This window comes from Mustela lutreola, chromosome 13 (genome assembly GCF_030435805.1).
Source record: "Mustela lutreola isolate mMusLut2 chromosome 13, mMusLut2.pri, whole genome shotgun sequence".
NCBI lineage: Eukaryota > Metazoa > Chordata > Mammalia > Carnivora > Mustelidae > Mustela > Mustela lutreola.
In genome coordinates, this window is record NC_081302.1 from 18,999,197 (window position 1) to 19,016,923 (window position 17,727).

Below are 17,727 nucleotides of genomic sequence, written 5' to 3' on the forward strand. Positions count from 1 at the left end.
TAGCTCTCTGATGATTATTTTTTGACTTGACTTTCTACTGCTGTTGGGTGCTTGGTCTGTCACAGTTTACTTGCAATGGCTGAACCCTTCTCTGCCTCAGTGTGCACCAGCCGTACTTTGCAGGGCATGTTCCATGCTTTCTTCAATACAACACTCACCCATGACATTTTTAGACTCGGTAACTTCTATGGAGGCTTTTTTGGTGATGGGAAGAGAAGCCTACCCTACAGTAAAAACGAAACTTAGTATTGAAATTAGACATCATTGTGCCTAAAAGTATTTGACGCTCACCCTAGCAGCCAGAAATTCCTCCTGAGGGCGTTTCCCTGTTCACTGCAGATTGCACACATTCTCAACCTTTCAATATCTCATCTATCTCCCAGCAACTTAGTCTGCATCCATACCCCTGAATTTAGATGAATTCACATGCAAAACACTTTAGCTGTCACTATGTCACTGTTATATTATCTCATGGAAGTATTTTACCTTCAACAAAAAGCAACTTGCACCAGAGGAAAAATTATGACAATATTTTGTGCAGAAAGGACTGCAGTCATTTGTGGTTTTAAACAACATGTTTTTATGCCTTGAAAAACACAGACAGCTACTGATTATATACTTACTGAGAAAAGAAAACACCAGAGGAAGTTTCTAATAGAGATCAGGAGTTGTATTCAAATGGAATCTTTCAAATTGAGTTTATCCTTACCTGCTAACATCTGGACAATCTGCCAATGCAATAAAAATTCAACAAACTTACAAATTATTACCAGAGCATGAAGGTCTCTTTTTCTAAAAGTGTGTATAAAGATCGCTTATAGTATTAAGCTTGTGAAAAATTAATTAATAACTATAACTGCTACTTGTGTAACAATTTACTATTACTGATTTTTATTCTTTGGTCTAAATATAGTGCTATGGGAGAAATGAGGATAGACAGGGAAAAATGAAACTAGACTTAAAAAGTTTTTAAGATCTGCAGCTGAGATGAGAGAGGAGCTCAACCTAAAGGAAGTACTTTTGTTTCTCTGTCGCTGTGCATGAATCTAGTTGGACTTCTCCATTACTTCATTCTGAACTTTCAAGTTCAGAATATATTTTTATGTATCTTAAAGAAGATTTCCAGATGGAAGTATTAACAAGTACATTTTTAAATAACAGGTACCCATTGGGAAATAAACTGGATTCACCGAAAAATTCACCTGCCTTTGTTAAAATTCACTATCTTGTAGAGAAACGTCTTTGATTTCCAATGCCAGATATGCTTTTGAGTTCTTGAATGAGCCATTGATTCTGGAATAAATCCTTGGGATAGCTTTGTTGGAAAAACCATGTAGGGATAGGACAGTCTGTTTTTGCCAAATTCAGGATTCATTGAAGCAGTGCTGACTTCAGGAATTACTTTGTATCATGCTGAGTAGGTACATAGAAATATATATGACAAAATAATTCGCAACACATTTCTGGTGGGATTCACCTGAAAATAAATGACTTCTGTTCAGTTACTGTTGAATTTATCTCAATACCGATGAAATCATTGATTTAACTGGGTATTTACTGTACATGGCATTAGAGTCAGTCCACAAGGGGGCTCCCTTGCTTTAATTTTTAGATTTCCTTTAAAATGGATTATACTTCGGAAGATTTTTTTTTTTTACCTTTGCAGAAGAATTTAATAAACCAATTTTAAATGCACCAGAAACTCTGAAATGTATTAATGGGTCACATTAACCTGAAAGAAAAAAGTACAGCCTCCACACTCTCTGAGGCATCTGATTTTTCTTAGTAAAAACTTTTATTTATTTATTTTTTTAACAAATGTTAAAAAATTTGTTTAGTTAGCTGTGACAAAATTGTACTTCTCTAAGTCATGCAAAGCCAACTGTATCCATGCTATACAAATCCTATGAGTCAGATAACACAATTGCAATGGTTAGTTTAATGAGATCATCATGATTTCCATAGGACAAAGTGCTATGTCAAATGGATAGATACCCAGCACATGTCATTTTTGTAATGTGAGTCTTAAAAAAAAAAAAAAAAAGGTATTCATTTCTTCCATAATATAGGATTTAGTGGCCTTTGAAAACATGTATTTGACTATGCATTTGTTAGGTTCTTTTTCATGAATCCCACTGTGTAGTCAAGAGATTGCTTGAGTGTGGTCTTTGTCACAAACATTGTTCTAAACTAGATGGATTTTATAAATGAACTGATACCTCCAAGCAACTTACATTTTCCTAGTAGGAGTGAAATAGTAAGCATGTAATTGTATGGCAACACGATGGAGGTACTGGATATGGGGAGGTTTGTAGCTTGGTAAGATAAAAAGGAAGACTATGGATTTATGTTAGGTTTACCAATACATGAAATACTGCATAATGTAACATTAAGGAAATTTTGTTGCTTATTTGTCTTACATCAGTCACTGCTGAATATATTTTTCTGTGCATCCTTTTATATAATCTTCATACTAAACCATGGCATGGCCTGCATTTCCGTCTGTTGAGCTCTAATTCCCTACGGGCCAGCAATGGAGGGCTAAACGATCCGGTGATTCCCAGTTTGGCCTCTAGGTGGCAAACAAGTCTTTTTTGTTAACCAAGAGGATGTCCCCATCCTGTTCTATCCCCTCTTTTTTAAGAGTAAAATCCTCAGGAAATATTATAGGCTTCCAAGTTTCATAAAATTCTGTGAGCAGCAACACAACGTAGATATTAATTCAGAAGAGGAAGAGTACACGTGACTGGAAAATTAATGGTACCGGGAACAACTCTAAAGTAACTGAAATATTTTTATATAGAGGGGCTGGGACTAGGAGGAGATTACATGGAACTGAGATGTAGAAATAAATATGAGCTGAGTCTGGAAGATAAGCTATAAAAGATCAAGGACCTTTATGTCTTTTCTCACTTCTATATTCCCTGCACCTAATATAGAGTAAATGTTGGAAAATTATTTGGTTGATAATCTGCTGCCCCAACTTTTTAAGACTCCAAGAGTAAATATTTTGAGTTTGTTGGCCATACTGGGTTTGTCACACCTATTCAACTCTGTTGTCGTAATATGAGAGCAGCCACATTCTCCCCCGCCAAAAAAAAAAAAAAAAAAAAAAAAAAAAAAGAATGAACGTGTCTATGTTCCAGATAAATTTAGCAAAAAACCCCCAAACCAAAAGCAAACCAAACAACAAAAAAAAAAAAACAGGTGTCCAGCTTATAGTCTAGGTTCCTTGGTTCCTGCTGCACATCTTCTTACCTATGCCTTGGATACTCAAGAGTTTAGAAAGTTCATGGTTTCCTGACAAACCAGATACTCTGAGAATACAGAACAGTGCCTTAAAATTTACAATGGGATCTTTTTTATGGCCTAATTTCGTCTCTTCTGAAGGCAGTGATCATTTGTGAGCCCCTCTAACTCTATTGGTCCTCTCCAAGCTCCCACATCATCAAGTCGCTAATAGCTCTGGAAATGAGTAGTAGTTACCACACACACAGCAGATTAAAGCCGAGGTCCTTACTATTTGGTGATTTTCAGTGTAAGTGTTTGTTTGCCCTGTAATACTTCCTTTACAATAATCACAATTAATGAAAAAATATTAAAAATCTGCCTCTAAACTCTCAATTTCTATAGCACAGCAAGAAACATCAGCCAGGTAGCACACAATTCTTAAAGAACTACGTTTAGTAGACAAAATTGTACAAATTCTGTTACTTTCATTCTCTATCCTCCATCTCCATCTTCCCCATCAGATCTTTACTATGATGGTGTCAGTGAAGAAGAGACACAATAACCAACCTAACAGAGGTATCCTTGAAAAGAGAATAAAGATACACTTAGCACATGTATTTCTAATTAATCTTTGGCATATGGTGATGGTAAATTTAATGTGTCAACTTGACTGGGTCATGGGCTATTCAAATATTTGCCCAAACATAATTCTGGGTGCATCTGTGAGGGATTTTTGGAATGAGATTAACATTTAAATCAATAGACCAAGTAAAAAATGGGTCCTGACTAATTTCTTTGAACTTGGAGGTAGTCTTTCTTCTTGCCTTTGAACGGGAACTGAATCATAGATTCTTCCTGGATTGGGAGTTTCCTGACACTTTAAATTGGAACTACACCATTCATTCTCTTAGTTCTTAAGCCTTCAAACTAAAACTGGAATTAAACCACTGGCTCTCTTGGATCTTCAGCTTGGTGACTCAACATGAAGATCTTGGGACTTGTTAGCCTCCATAATCACTTGAGCCAATTATTTATAATAAATCTCTACATAAATATTTAACATATATACTACACACATGCCACACTGGTTCTCTGGAGAACCCTCGTATATACACACATATGTATGGTTTCACTGGTACCTAGCTCCCTGCTTTCACAGTCTAGATACTCTCCTATATGCTCCATGCTTCATCTGTGAACACTGACTACAGACCGACCTTTTCTCTGTTTTGACTGGGGATTCAATGAACCTGCCACATTTTTTTTTTTTTTTCTTGGCTGCCTGCTGCAGCTGGAATCTTGATATTCTTATTTCTACAATGAATGTTTCCACTACTAAAGTTGAGTATAGGAAGGGAGCATACTTCTTCCACAGCTGGGTATACACCAGGAGAGATGATGTGCTAATATCCCAAACTGGAACATCATTGTGTTTTCCTAATACATTCTGGTGAAGCTGAATTACAAATATGTCTTCTTTTTAACTCTTTTAAGTTTTCATAGAAAATAAGCTTAGGAAAACATTCTTTCAAAATATAAAGACATTCAATCTTCCACAGAATTCTCAAATAACTCTTGAAACACAATATTGATGCAATTTAGAAACCAAGAAATGTCATCGTTCTTTTTGGTTTGTTGCCTAATTTCTTAAGGCTTGGATTGATTTTTTTATAAGTCTCTGGCTTGTGAATATACACTGATTTGTTTAATTTATGCAATGGATTAAAAAAAAAGCAGACATTAAAATGCACTGACATTAGTGATGAGGTTGGAGAAACCAAGGCATTTGGTTTACATAAAGTTCTATTGAAATGTCTGGAACCAGAGCAGCAGTCTGTATTTCAAGGCTGTTTAGAAAACAAGACATAAATCTTTACTTGATAAGAGGAACAAATCAATAGAAAACAAAACACATTTATATGTTCCTGATAGCACTACAAATGGGGTATAGGACACTTAGGTTAACCTATTGTTCAAGAAGAGCCATTCAACTGTGTTGTGCACAGTGAATATAATTCAGGAATTTTGATACTTTTTGAAGTAAGGTCTTCTATTTTTTAAGTACCTCTAACCCCTCTTGTATGAGTTGAAAGTTTGATAAGTTTTCTTATTTTTAACACTGTTATATTTCCCTGCAAAGTACAGAAACAAACAGAAAAAGAACACGGTGTCTCTTAGAACTGAAGAAAATCTACGTTGACATTCACAGTTGCTAGACAAAGTCACTGTTCTTTGTTTCATTTTATGAAGAGCTAGAAAATATGGAATAGTAATGAAGAAAGAAAATAATTGTGATCTCATATATATTGAATATTAAATTAACAGGCAAAGATAGAATTATGACCCCAGAGATTATATAAGGAAACAAATTTCTATCAGATCTGGAACTTGATTTATATCTGTTAGTGATGAAAACAATGAAAAATTATCTTTGTGTTATATTTTCTTAACCCTGTCTAATGAAGAGGGTTTTTGTCTTTTTTTATATGATTCTACTGAAAAATCCTAGTGATTCACTACTTGAAACAAAATCTAGCATTGTGAAAAATAAACTCCTCACTATAACTTCCCGTTTTATGCTCTCTATAGACATGCTTCAGAAAGTGATCATGCATAAAAGCAGAGAGAGGAATCCTGTATTCCTCTTCTATGACTGAGTAGAGCTCAGCCATGCAAAGCCAGGCTTCATTGTCCCATTTTAAAATGGACTTGGACATTCCATTTGGAGATGGATTTTGGACATCCCATGTGTTCTTTACACATTATAATAAAAAAATACACTTATTTCTGGTCACACAGCACAAACTTGCTGCTTCTGCTCTGACATTGGTAGATAGAGCACTAAAGGGTAATTAGAAGTATTTTTTTTTTAAGATTTTATTTATTTATTCGACAGAGAGAAATCACAAGTAGGCAGAGAGGCAGGCAGAGAGAGAGAGGAGGAAGCAGGCTCCCCGCCGAGCAGAGAGTCCGATGCGGGACTCGATCCCAGGACCCTGAGATCATGACCTGAGCCGAAGGCAGCAGCCTAACCACTGAACCACCCAGGCACCCGGTAATTAGAAGTATTAAAAAACGCTGAATGATATGGCCATGGGTCACACAGATGTTGAGAAGTTTCCCCTGTTGCAGTTTAAAGCAGTGAGTGTGATTAAACTATAAAGTAAGATTTCCAGTCTAGTGCCAAAAGAAAGGAACAAACAAATGAACAAACAGTCAAAGAAAGAAAACGGAAGAAATCTTTTAATTCAAATTTTGTTAAATTTAAAACTTTTTGATTTCTACCTTTTTCTTGCAATCTTTCACTTTCCTCTGTTTACACTAATATTTAAATTGGTTCCAATTAAATGAATGATTGGACTGCAAATTCTAATTTGTTTGAGCAATTGTAAATAAACATTCTTCTGATAATAAGATATAGGTGTGTGGCACTGGTACAAGAGATGAATTTATGAGAAAATCTCTTCTTATAAGACAAAACTTACAAAACCATTAAAATAGTAGGTCCACAAGCCCCTGGCCTTGATCCAACTCTTAAATGACCTCTCCAGAAATGCGAAAGGTGACTGCGAGATTGTCTACCTGACCCAGACTGCATACACTTAGAGGGATATCTGAATTATCTCCAACACACCAACTTTGTATTCTTCTAAGAACATTGCTTATGTATGGCTTTTTTCCCAAGAGGGTGAAAAATATTTTTATTCAACTTTTAAGCTATCTTTATAATTAATTGTTTATAATAGTTGACTTAATAAAATATGATTCTCTATTTAATAGGTTAAATATGGACGAGTAGGAGAACACACAGGCCACCACTTGGTGGTAAGAAACACAACATTCATGAGTCCTCTGATATATATTAACTGTTACATCCTACTAGTGTATATAGATACACAGCCGGGGTTCATAATACTATATGAGAGTGCAGGTTTCCTTGTCTCCGGTACTGTTCTTTCCCAAAGCACACTAAATGTATCTACATAATTGTTCACATAGAGTCAATGAAGAGTTGATCATCATTTCATAATCTCAAAACAAAAGCAAAGTTGATGGACAGATAATGCATCACAGAGGATCTGGGCATTTTCCTGAGCATCTAATGTTAGAAAGTGTCCATTTTGCTACAGTTTTCAAGTGATCTTTGATGATACAGCCCATTTTTTTTTTTCTTTGAACTTATCTTCCTTTCTCCACTGCCTCCCAAAGCCACCATGGGTCTTCCTTTCTTCTTCAAGATGTGCTCCTTCTCCATTTTTTTAGTCCTATCAATCCTTCAGGATTAATTAATTTGATTTCTGACCATTCTACAATTCTGGATGCTCTCACAATCTGACAATGGTCATGTTTTACTATTAAACTTATCATACAGTATTATAATTAATCTTATATTGAATATATTTCCTAAAATTGGCCAGGTACTTTTTAAGGGAAATTACCACATCTTAGATATTTGTGGACTTCCTTTGAATCACACAGTGGTTCAGTAGAAGGTCAAAGAGTGTGTGATGAACTTGTAGTTACTTAAAAACCTAAATCTGTTCTCTGTATCAATTCTATTTGCTTACTGCATTTCTCAGAGCGAGCATAAAATAATTGTTTTATATTTATATTGAATTCATGAATTCTACTCTATAATGTGGGCATCAATGGATCTCAGAATATTCAAGAAAATAAATTTTTTTGCCCATTCTGATGCCCATTAAACTTTCAATTAATGATTTTAATAACATTGAAATAAGTAACGGATAAATAATTAGTTGATTGAGAAATTCCTAACTTCACATTTCTTGATAGTTTAAATTATTGATCTTATTTGCTATGGTGCTGGCATTTGGCCAAGTATCCTGCCAAGTTAGTAATTAAAATACAAATTGCTTTTATGAATCAAAGTGCTTCCTTTCTAGATAAATAAATCCTCTGAGACACTGGCAATTGATATCATACACACTTCTAATGTCAAACAAGAAAAGGTTAGTTGCAATTGTAGACAGAAAACCATTAGTAGAGTTCTGGTTTGTATTGACAGAATAATTCTAAACAGAGATTCCCGTCTAAGCATTATCATGGTGATAAAACTTGCCAGGAAATCTGCACTATGAAGCATTTAGTTGATAATAATCCCCTTTAAAATTCAGATAACCCAATCTCATATGTGTCTGTGTTTATTTGTAAATCTATAATTTCAAGTTCAGAAAAATAAACACCTCTCATGATCATTATGATTCCTTTCTATCCTTGACAGGCTTATTTCAAACATAAACCATTCCTGGGGAATGAACTACAAGCATTAGAAGGCCTGAGCATCATATTTAGGGGAATATTGCCTAAAAGTTTAATTTTAAAAACTCAGTACACATGTTTCACTTCTATTGGGATTTTCCACCCCACCCCCACCTGTTAGACAGTGAAGAAGCATGAGTGCCTTCGAGGGAGAAACCAGGTCCTAGATGGGGAGTACTAGGGAATTAAACTTAGTGAGAGTCTGGGGATATGAGCAAGGGAACAAGCTGTAAATATAAGAACTGATGTATCATTCCACCTTGTGGGTATTATTGTTTTAGTTCCCCATACATTTCTGTTCCTCCTAACCAAGAACAGAATGAGAAAAAGAGGGCGTTACAGTAGTCCGGGGGGGGGTGTTTCCCTCATTTTCAAGGATATCCTTATTGAGGTTGATTTGGTTAAGTCTTGTAAGACTAGTGCCACTTCTTGTGATCTAGATATTTTTTCCTCAACGTATCATTTAGATCTTCCTCTTTTCCTGTGGATTTTCTGAAAACCAAAGAGATACTCCAGCTACTTTTCTATTTAAATAATAAGAGATTCAGACCCCTTCTCCTAGCCATATTCTCCACTGTATTCCAGCATAAAAAGAAAGTGAGAAAGCCATAGCTGTAAATGCGACAGGGTGTACAAAGCTGGGGTCCCCAGGCAGTGGTTCTCCATTTCTCTCTTGCTATTTAATCCTTTATCATGTAGGTAGGACAAGGGGGCTAGAATTAAAGTAGCCACCGTACATAGTTCATTTAGTTCATGTACATTTTAAAAATACTTCTAAAATGGTTCAGTATAGAATACTTCTAAAATGGTTCAATTCTCAGCTGACTACAGCAAACAAGAAAGGGGGATCTTGGATGGCTTCTTGTCATGGCCCTGTTCCTTAGCATCCCCCGTGGACCTAGGTGGCAAGACATCAAGAGCAAAGTATTAATCCAAAATGTTAATTAAAATGACACATTCTGTAGGTATTGTATGTTCATATCTCGGTCCAAGATCCCGTTGGGTGGAAAATCACCCACCTTTTCCCAGGTTACACAGATTAAAGCAGTAAGATAAAAGTCTCCATGGCCAAGCCATTCCAAGCATTTACAATGGCATATGCCATTGTTTGTATATAGGGATGTATATATGTGCCTGTGCACATACAAGTAGGTTTTGTGCAATAAAAGGAAGAGAGAGGAAAAAAAGAAGGGGAGAGAAGGCCAAGAGGGAAAACAGGGAGCAGCAGACCACACTACAAGGTGATCACAGCAGACCACACTACAAGGTGATCACAGCAGACCACACTACAAGGTGATCACAGCAGACCACACTACAGGGTGATCACAGCAGACCACACTACAGGGTGATCACAGCAGACCACACTACAAGGTGATCACAGCAGGGGGCTGAAGGAATCCAAATAGGCCTAGGAGGGCGACCAATGTGTGTAGGATGAAGACTGCTCTCCCTTTTCCCTCTGCCCGTTTAAATGTATCCTCCTAGCTACATGAATGTTATCGTTTAATACTGGAGCTTGGTTTAAAAAAAAAGAGAGAAAGAGGACAGACACTGATTGGGTCTGGGGTGTAGCAAAGGCAGCTCAGTGATTTGAACTGTAGGGCTGGTGGACAGCAGGTAAGAAATCATTCCCCTACACACCCAGAGAGCAAAAACAGTTCTTGTAAGACTCAGGGTATAGATGCCGTTCTTAGGTAACGTACGTACAGATGGATGGGGGAGATGACTTGTATTATCTGAATCACAAAGAGTTTTCAACAGGCCAAAACGATCTTATTTTTTCTAATTTTATAGGCTTAGTTGCCATTAAAAATCTTTATTATTTATAATAACAAAAATATGTGTTCCTCAGGAATCCTGTCAAAGTCATGATTATATTTTCTTTAAAAAATAATCTTTTTAGGGCGCCTGGGTGGCTCAGTGGGTTAAGCCACTGCCTTCGGCTCAGGTCATGATCTCAGGGTCCTGGGATCGAGCCCCACGTCAGGCTCTCTGCTCGGCAGGGAACCTGCTTCCTCCTCTCTCTCTGCCTGCCTCTCTGCCTGCTTATCATCTCTCTCTGTCAAATAAATAAATAAAATCTTTAAAAAAAAATAATCTTTTTAAACTCACATCCAGTCATGTGGAAACCCTCAGAGTCTCAAGCCAACAGAATCGACACAGATGAGGAAGTGGCAGACTTCGCGGGTTCTTCCAGAAAGAAGGTTTGGCTGGAGGGAGTAATTAGGAGGTGGAAGGGGAAAAAAATTCTTGCCTAGTATGGGATGATGCCACCCTCACTTCTTTCAAAGTCTTAGTAAAATTTATTCTTACAGAATGTTTTAAGCAAGTCATTTTTTTGTGGGGAGAGGGATAGGAAAGAGTTGGTCTTTAGCTTACTATAGGAGACATTACGTCAGCAAATCTGGAGCAGGAATCCATGGAAAAACAAGTAGAGAAGAAACTGTATAGAATTTGAAAAATTCCAAAAGCTGTGTGGAGGAGATAATCTAGACTTGTATATGATGTGACATTAGGAGTTAATCCAAATTTAATCAATCTACAGGGGGTCCTCATCTAACAGTTGGTTATTATAGAACATTTGAATTCACTTTTGGGGGGTCCAAATATAAGGGTGTATAAATATACACTTATAGGCAGTTGAGATCTTATTATATCGAGATGTCTTTTCATTTTTGAGGCGACAATTTGTTCTACAAAAACTAAAAATGTAGAAGTAAACATAATTTTTATAATATTTCATAAAAGGAACATTCCATATTTTATTTTAAATTTGCACTATTAAGAATTTTTTTCAACTTACTTTGGAATTACATTTAATACTATAATAAACAACCACATACTTAAATAGTTTTAAATATGATTGTCTCCTTTGGAGAAATTCCTGGAAGTTTTACAATATACAACATTTTTAAAACTATTGATGCTTACGGACAAATTGCTTTCCAGAAGCTTACCACCTTCTACTTTCCTCAGAAATGAGAAAATCTTCTTTTTATCACCTTTCTTTGGGATGGAGCTCTATCAGATTTTGATAGTTGTCAGTTTGAAAGCTGAAAATGTTCTATTTTTTATTTTTTTAAAGATTTTATTTATTTGAGAGAGAGAGAGAGAGAGAGAGGGTAGGTGGGGGTGAGGGAGAGAGAGGAACAGACTCCCCACGGAACAGGGAACCAGATGTGGGGCTTGATCCCAGAACTCCGAGATAATGACCTGAGCCAAAGGCAGATGCTGTTTTTTAATTTAAATAGGAGTACTAATAAACTAACAGTATGAGCTTGTTAATTTTTTGGAGGGTCTCAGTTTTCTAACAGAGTTGTATTATCTTTGTATAAGAATATGAATGAATAGTAAAGGTTTCAGACATATTATCTGGAGATATATTAATATATGAATTTTTGAAAAGGTTTCTTTAAACTCTGAATGAATTAACTTTACACCCCTTGGAAGAATTCTTTGGGTTTAGAAAGTGCTGCATATATTAGCTTTTTACACTTGCAAATCATCATTTATATATTATTACAGGTGAAGATATTTTAGGAGCTATGGAGAAAATTGGTAATAGACATTTTTATGATTGGATAACATCCTCTAATTATAAAGCATGTTTTACAGAAACAAGTATAACCACTTTGGGTCAAGTGGGTGGGGAGCGTGAAGTGCCACCAACTCAGCTTTTCCTTGTCTTCAGGGTGATCCATCTTCAGGACACTTCTTAAGAACTTCCAGTGTCATTGAATATCAAATATTGTTTGATCAAATCCCTTATTTAAAAATAAGATTCATTCAACCCTGAGAAACAAATTAACAGTCCTTGATCATACAAGTTAAAAGAGGCTCATCTCTTATATTTTTTCTTTACAGTTGATACAGAATCAAAGAAAAATCAATCTACTATACTCTCCAAGAGTACAAAGTAAAACAGCCCTTATTTCAAAACATTTTGGAAAAACAGAAAATCAGAATTATTTGCCCGGTTATGGCTTTGTGATACCAGTGGTGAAATGTATGTTAACTTTCTAGAAACAGCTATATTTCAGCCATCCAAAATTTTTGACTAGAATCACACATTTAATTCTAATTGCATAAATATAAGTAAAATACTAACTCAGCAGTGATTCATATTTAAAACAAATCTTTCACAGAAGTATAAATTATATGAACTTACATGGCACGCATACAAAAAAAAGACATTTAAAATATCAGAAGAAATCTCAAAGAAACACCAATGAGAATATTTTTCTTTTCCTAAGAGACTAACGAATAAGTATTTTATACTTTATTATTTTATTGCCTAACTTCATTATTTTCATTACCTACTTGAAGGGTTGGTTAAAAAAATTACATTTCTTCTACTTATTCTTCTCTTACCAAACCCAGTCTGCCAATAATGTTTATTTCCACATTTTTAAAAAGGATGTTTAGGTGATAAGCATTTGTTTCAAGATTGCATGCAATATACAAGAAACTAAATGCTAATGCCCCCAGTTCAATATGCTTTCTTTTTGCTTCTCTTCAGGTTGCTTTGTGAGATTATTGTATTGGTTATACTTTTTGAGTGTTCGGAAATCCAAGGAGTAGTTTATTCTTTCCTTTGGATCTGGGAGTTTACTACGTGCACATAACAACATGCAGTCCATCTTTATGCAAATAGCTTAAAAGGCAGTGTGCCTGAAGGGCTGTTTTATGGCATTATTTGGTTTTATATCTTTGCAATCAACATCATATAGCTAACAGGGCCATGTAAATTCATGAGAGATTTTTCTATTGAAACCCAAACAAGGTCACCGGCTTTTGAAGATCAGAGTCAGATAAAAGTGACACCGTTTCTATAACGGTACTAAAACAATGTGCACAACTTCTTTTTTAAAAAAAAACAAAACTATTGATTCCATCTTTGAAAGTACATCATTGATTTTTTTTCCCTCCGAATTTGGATTTCAAATGCTAATTCTAATGAGGGAGTTTTGGATGAGCTCTGGTACCAGCTTTCGTATTTATTTCCTTTTACAGAATGTTCTCTAAAACACTGGGGCACCTGGGTGGCTCAGTCAGTTAAGTGGCTGCCTTCGGCTTAGGTGGTGATTCCAGGGTCCTGGGATCAAGCACCAGCACGGGGCTCCCTACTCAGCGGGGAACCTGCTTTTCCCTCTCCCTCTGCCTGCCACTCTGCCTACTGGTGCTTTCTATCTCTCCATTAAATAAATACATAAAATCTTAAGAAAACAAACAAACAAAAGACATTTAAAAAGTTTCAAGACCTGTTTTGCTTCCCATGGCTATAGTGAGCTTTTTCAGTACATTTATGCATGGAGGTAAATGGGCATCTTATGTGTTTTTATGAATCCTTAGGATGCATTCTACGATATATACAACAGAATACGCTATGCTATTTTAAAACAGCAACTGGAAAATATGTTTAATGAGATATCTTTTTTTTTGAGGAGGGAGGGTGACTGTCTTTATCACCTTTTATACATAGTTTCATTTTTTATTAAAAATACAAGTATTTAGAATGAAACTCACATTCACTACAACAAGTTTTTTTCTTTGTTTTATAGTAAAATGTGTTTGTACTAAAGTGTGTCTTGCTAAATCCACTTTTTAAAAATACCATACAGTTTATTAATATTTTTATTGAGAAAGGGGAAAAAATAGGATCTTGATACCTAGGCTATATAAACAAGATAAAACCAAAATCAGGTCCCTGGCCATGCAGTTAATCAGTGAAGAAAACCCAGACTAAAGGTTTGGGTCTTTCCTTGGAAAATCTACACAATGGAGAACCAAGTCCTTATTTTTCCATGCCCTGAAATACAGACTGATAACCTTCCTTAAATATTTGTCACACTGTCCACTCATCTTCTGTAATTTTATCTATTCCTAAGAACACAATGTTAATTCAAATGACATTTTTTTTTAGTATAGTTAACACACAATGTCGCTTAATCAACTGAGCCACCCAGGCACCCCCATCAGTGGCATTTTTAATAGTAATTTCCATTGGGTTTAACAATACGGTCACTTTATTTTTATTTTGTATTTATTTATAATTTGTTTGGTCATTTTTTTAAACACATCGGCTTATGGTATCATTGTGTCAAAAACTGTGGAGGGTCTGAACATTTACCCAGCTTAGAAGCTAACACATGAGTCTGCACCGTTTTATATATGTTGGCAGAAGACAGGAGACTCCTATGTCTAAACTTTATTATGGTCTTGCAAGAAGCATGAACTTTATGTTGGCATCAGTTCCCTTTCCCCTACAAGTCCATGGGGGTAATGAAGGAGCCCGGGCAGATGTTGCACACATGGGTTTGTGCCACACCTGAGGAGTTCTGAGGTTAAGCAATCCCTGGTCTCCTAGAGGGAGACTTTAGCAAACCTGTCCAGCTTTTGATTTGGAGGGAGACATCTCTATTATCGTGGACAGCAAAACAATCTGCCTTTCGCCCTAAAAGGTGATATTTTCTCTCTCTTCCAAGGCTGTTCCTACATATACTTGAAAAGATAGTCCAGAAAGAGAAACTGCCATGAGAAGTGCAGAAATATACACAACCCTTGAAGCATTGTCTCCCAACTTCTTGACGTTTTACATTATTCTCTTTATACATTTACGAGGCACTGAAAGGCTGCTCTCTTGCACCTGGAATCCTCATCCTCCTTTTTAAAAAAGGTTCTCTGTGCTTTTTTAAAAATCATATTATTTGTACAGTTCCTCCCCAAACTCACTGTGAATTCCAGTTTGATTGGCTATGCTAAAGGATTCATTTAACAAATATTTACTGAGCCAGGCAGTGTACTAGCAATTAGAGATGCAACAGAGGATAAGACAGACAAAATGCCTCCTCTCCTGAAAGTTCAAGTAATTAAATAGAGATTGTTAAATACTACTAAGAAATACAGAGAGCTATGCGATAGCTAATGATTTGGCAATTGGTAGCATCAGAGGAGAGACATTACCAAAATGCCCTCTGAGGAGGTGATCTGGAAGCAGACACATGACAGATAAAAAGAGGCTGACAGGGATTAGAGACAAAGAACATTCCAAGAGAGAAGAGCCAGTACAAAGAACTTGGAATGGAAGAGGTGGCCCACTTGGTCAGTAGAAAGAAGCCATTTGTGTAAATATTGGAGGGATGGCAAAAGTCATAAGAAATGAGATCAGAAGAGACAGAGCCCCATACATGTAGGATTTCCTGGTAAGTCATAGTGAATATTTAGTTTTTATTCTGAATGTCACGGGTACCATTTGTCTAAGTAAAATCTAATGGTGTCAAGGTGGACTGGTTTGGTCTAGGGTGGTAGCTGTGAAAATGAAGAAAAGTAGGTTACCTTGGAAGTTTCAAAATTAGAATCAATGAAATGATGTCATGTGTCTGCTGGTTTATATGTTCAGGTTTAATTTTATATTCAAGCTTATTTTATATCCAATTTTAACTCTGATGCCTGTTAATACCCAAATCTCTACAAACATAAATAAGATTTTTGGTTATTTTATGCAGTGCAATTGGTTATAGTGTCTCAAACACATCAGAAAATAAATCAGGGGTATTGGAAGGGTCTTGCTAGGAAAAGAATATTGTTTGACAGAATAATATAATTATAAATGATATAATAATTAACAGTCTGACATTAGGAATAGGATTGAACACAACTTATCATTTCTTCTTAGTAGCATTTTTTTTTTGGTTTTGCAACAAAATGACTACTATAAACATTTAAAACAGAGCCAAAAGTCTTATTTAGGACACCAAAGCCATTAAATTTTGAATATTTCTTAAATCTTTTTGGACAGTCAGTCTCTTAACCAAGGAAACAAATTTTGTTTTGTAATATTGCTGTGATACTCTCAGGCTAAAATGCAAGAAAAGATTAACAAATGAGGAAACAGAGAAACCATGTAAATACATATTCATCCCAAACATGGAATTGATGAGGAAACCTTGGGTTCTTATTAAATATGATCTTAAACTCTTTAATTTATTCTGAAACAATTTGCTATATTTTCTCTCATCTTGAATTAAAAACACAGACATATGTTCAGAGAAAAAGAAAGCTAAATAACTTGAACTGAAAACAATTTGTATCATTATATAATTTGGTTCAATCTCAAAAAGTGTGACTTTTACCAGAAGAAAGGTGATTGCAGGAACTTTAAGGATTAATCATTCTAATGAATCAATATGGACGTAGGTGGCCAAACTATGCATGAGAAAGGTTTTGAAGTCATCACTTGATATGCCATCCAACAGATTTTATCTTGACACACTTATAAGTTAAGATTTAATTATAATTTTAAAAAATGTAATCATAATTTAGACTTATACTTTCCAATTTTTTTAAATTTAGCATATTCTAATATGTGGTATATGGGTCTAGATAAGCAGATACTTATAAAGGCTGATTTTGAAAAGCTTTCAGTTATTTAACACAGATACTTAAAAAGGCAAGAGGTGATTCAGTCAGTTGAGACCACTAGCTACTGTCAACGAAAAGCATACTGTTAATATTTTAAAAAAGAAGAGAACTTCTCACCAGTAGCTTGAGACTTTCCTGAGCAGAACAGGGAAGAAAATGGTGGTATAGTTTATCAAGAAGTATTTCAGTTGTGTCTAATATTATTATCCATATAAACACATAAAATCTATTTCCATACATCACACTTTATTGATATTGACAGGTTAAACCAGATCGTGTACTCTTTAAGCATTAGAGAAAAAACGTTATGTACGTACATTTTCATTTGCTTTGCTTTTAAGGAAGTAAATCTTTCATGGTAAGAACTTCTCAATCGAATTTACTAATTGATTGCAAAAAGAGTTACAGTGGTGCCATCTTTACATGTGTTAAAGTGGCTGAGAAACCTGATAAGCCACTGTCCACGCCACACTGTATATGGGTGCAATTCTTTTATTCTTGAAGCAAGGGGTTTACTCTCCATTCGGTTCTGTGTCTAACTGGCTCTTGCTTAACAGTACCTTGTATATATATATCATCTGTACATTTATTGGGTAGCTATTCTCCCTCTCAAGCCTTTTTTCTCTTTTACATTGTTTTAAGGTGTTTGTTATATCCTCAAGGTTTTTTGTTTGTTTTTTTTTTAGCATTCACCTTGCAGAGCATTATTCAACGTTGTGTATGACATACAATTACTATTAGCCTCCATGTAAGCTTTGTCCCACAGACTACATTGGATTAATCATCATATTT

The 17,727-nt window shown here is 35.5% G+C and overlaps 1 pseudogene; it reads left to right on the plus strand.

Moving 5' to 3' along the window:
* The first annotated feature begins 10,634 nt into the window (after positions 1-10,634).
* LOC131813585 (heme-binding protein 1-like) overlaps positions 10,635-17,727 on the plus strand; it is an 86,683-nt pseudogene continuing 79,590 nt past the window's right edge.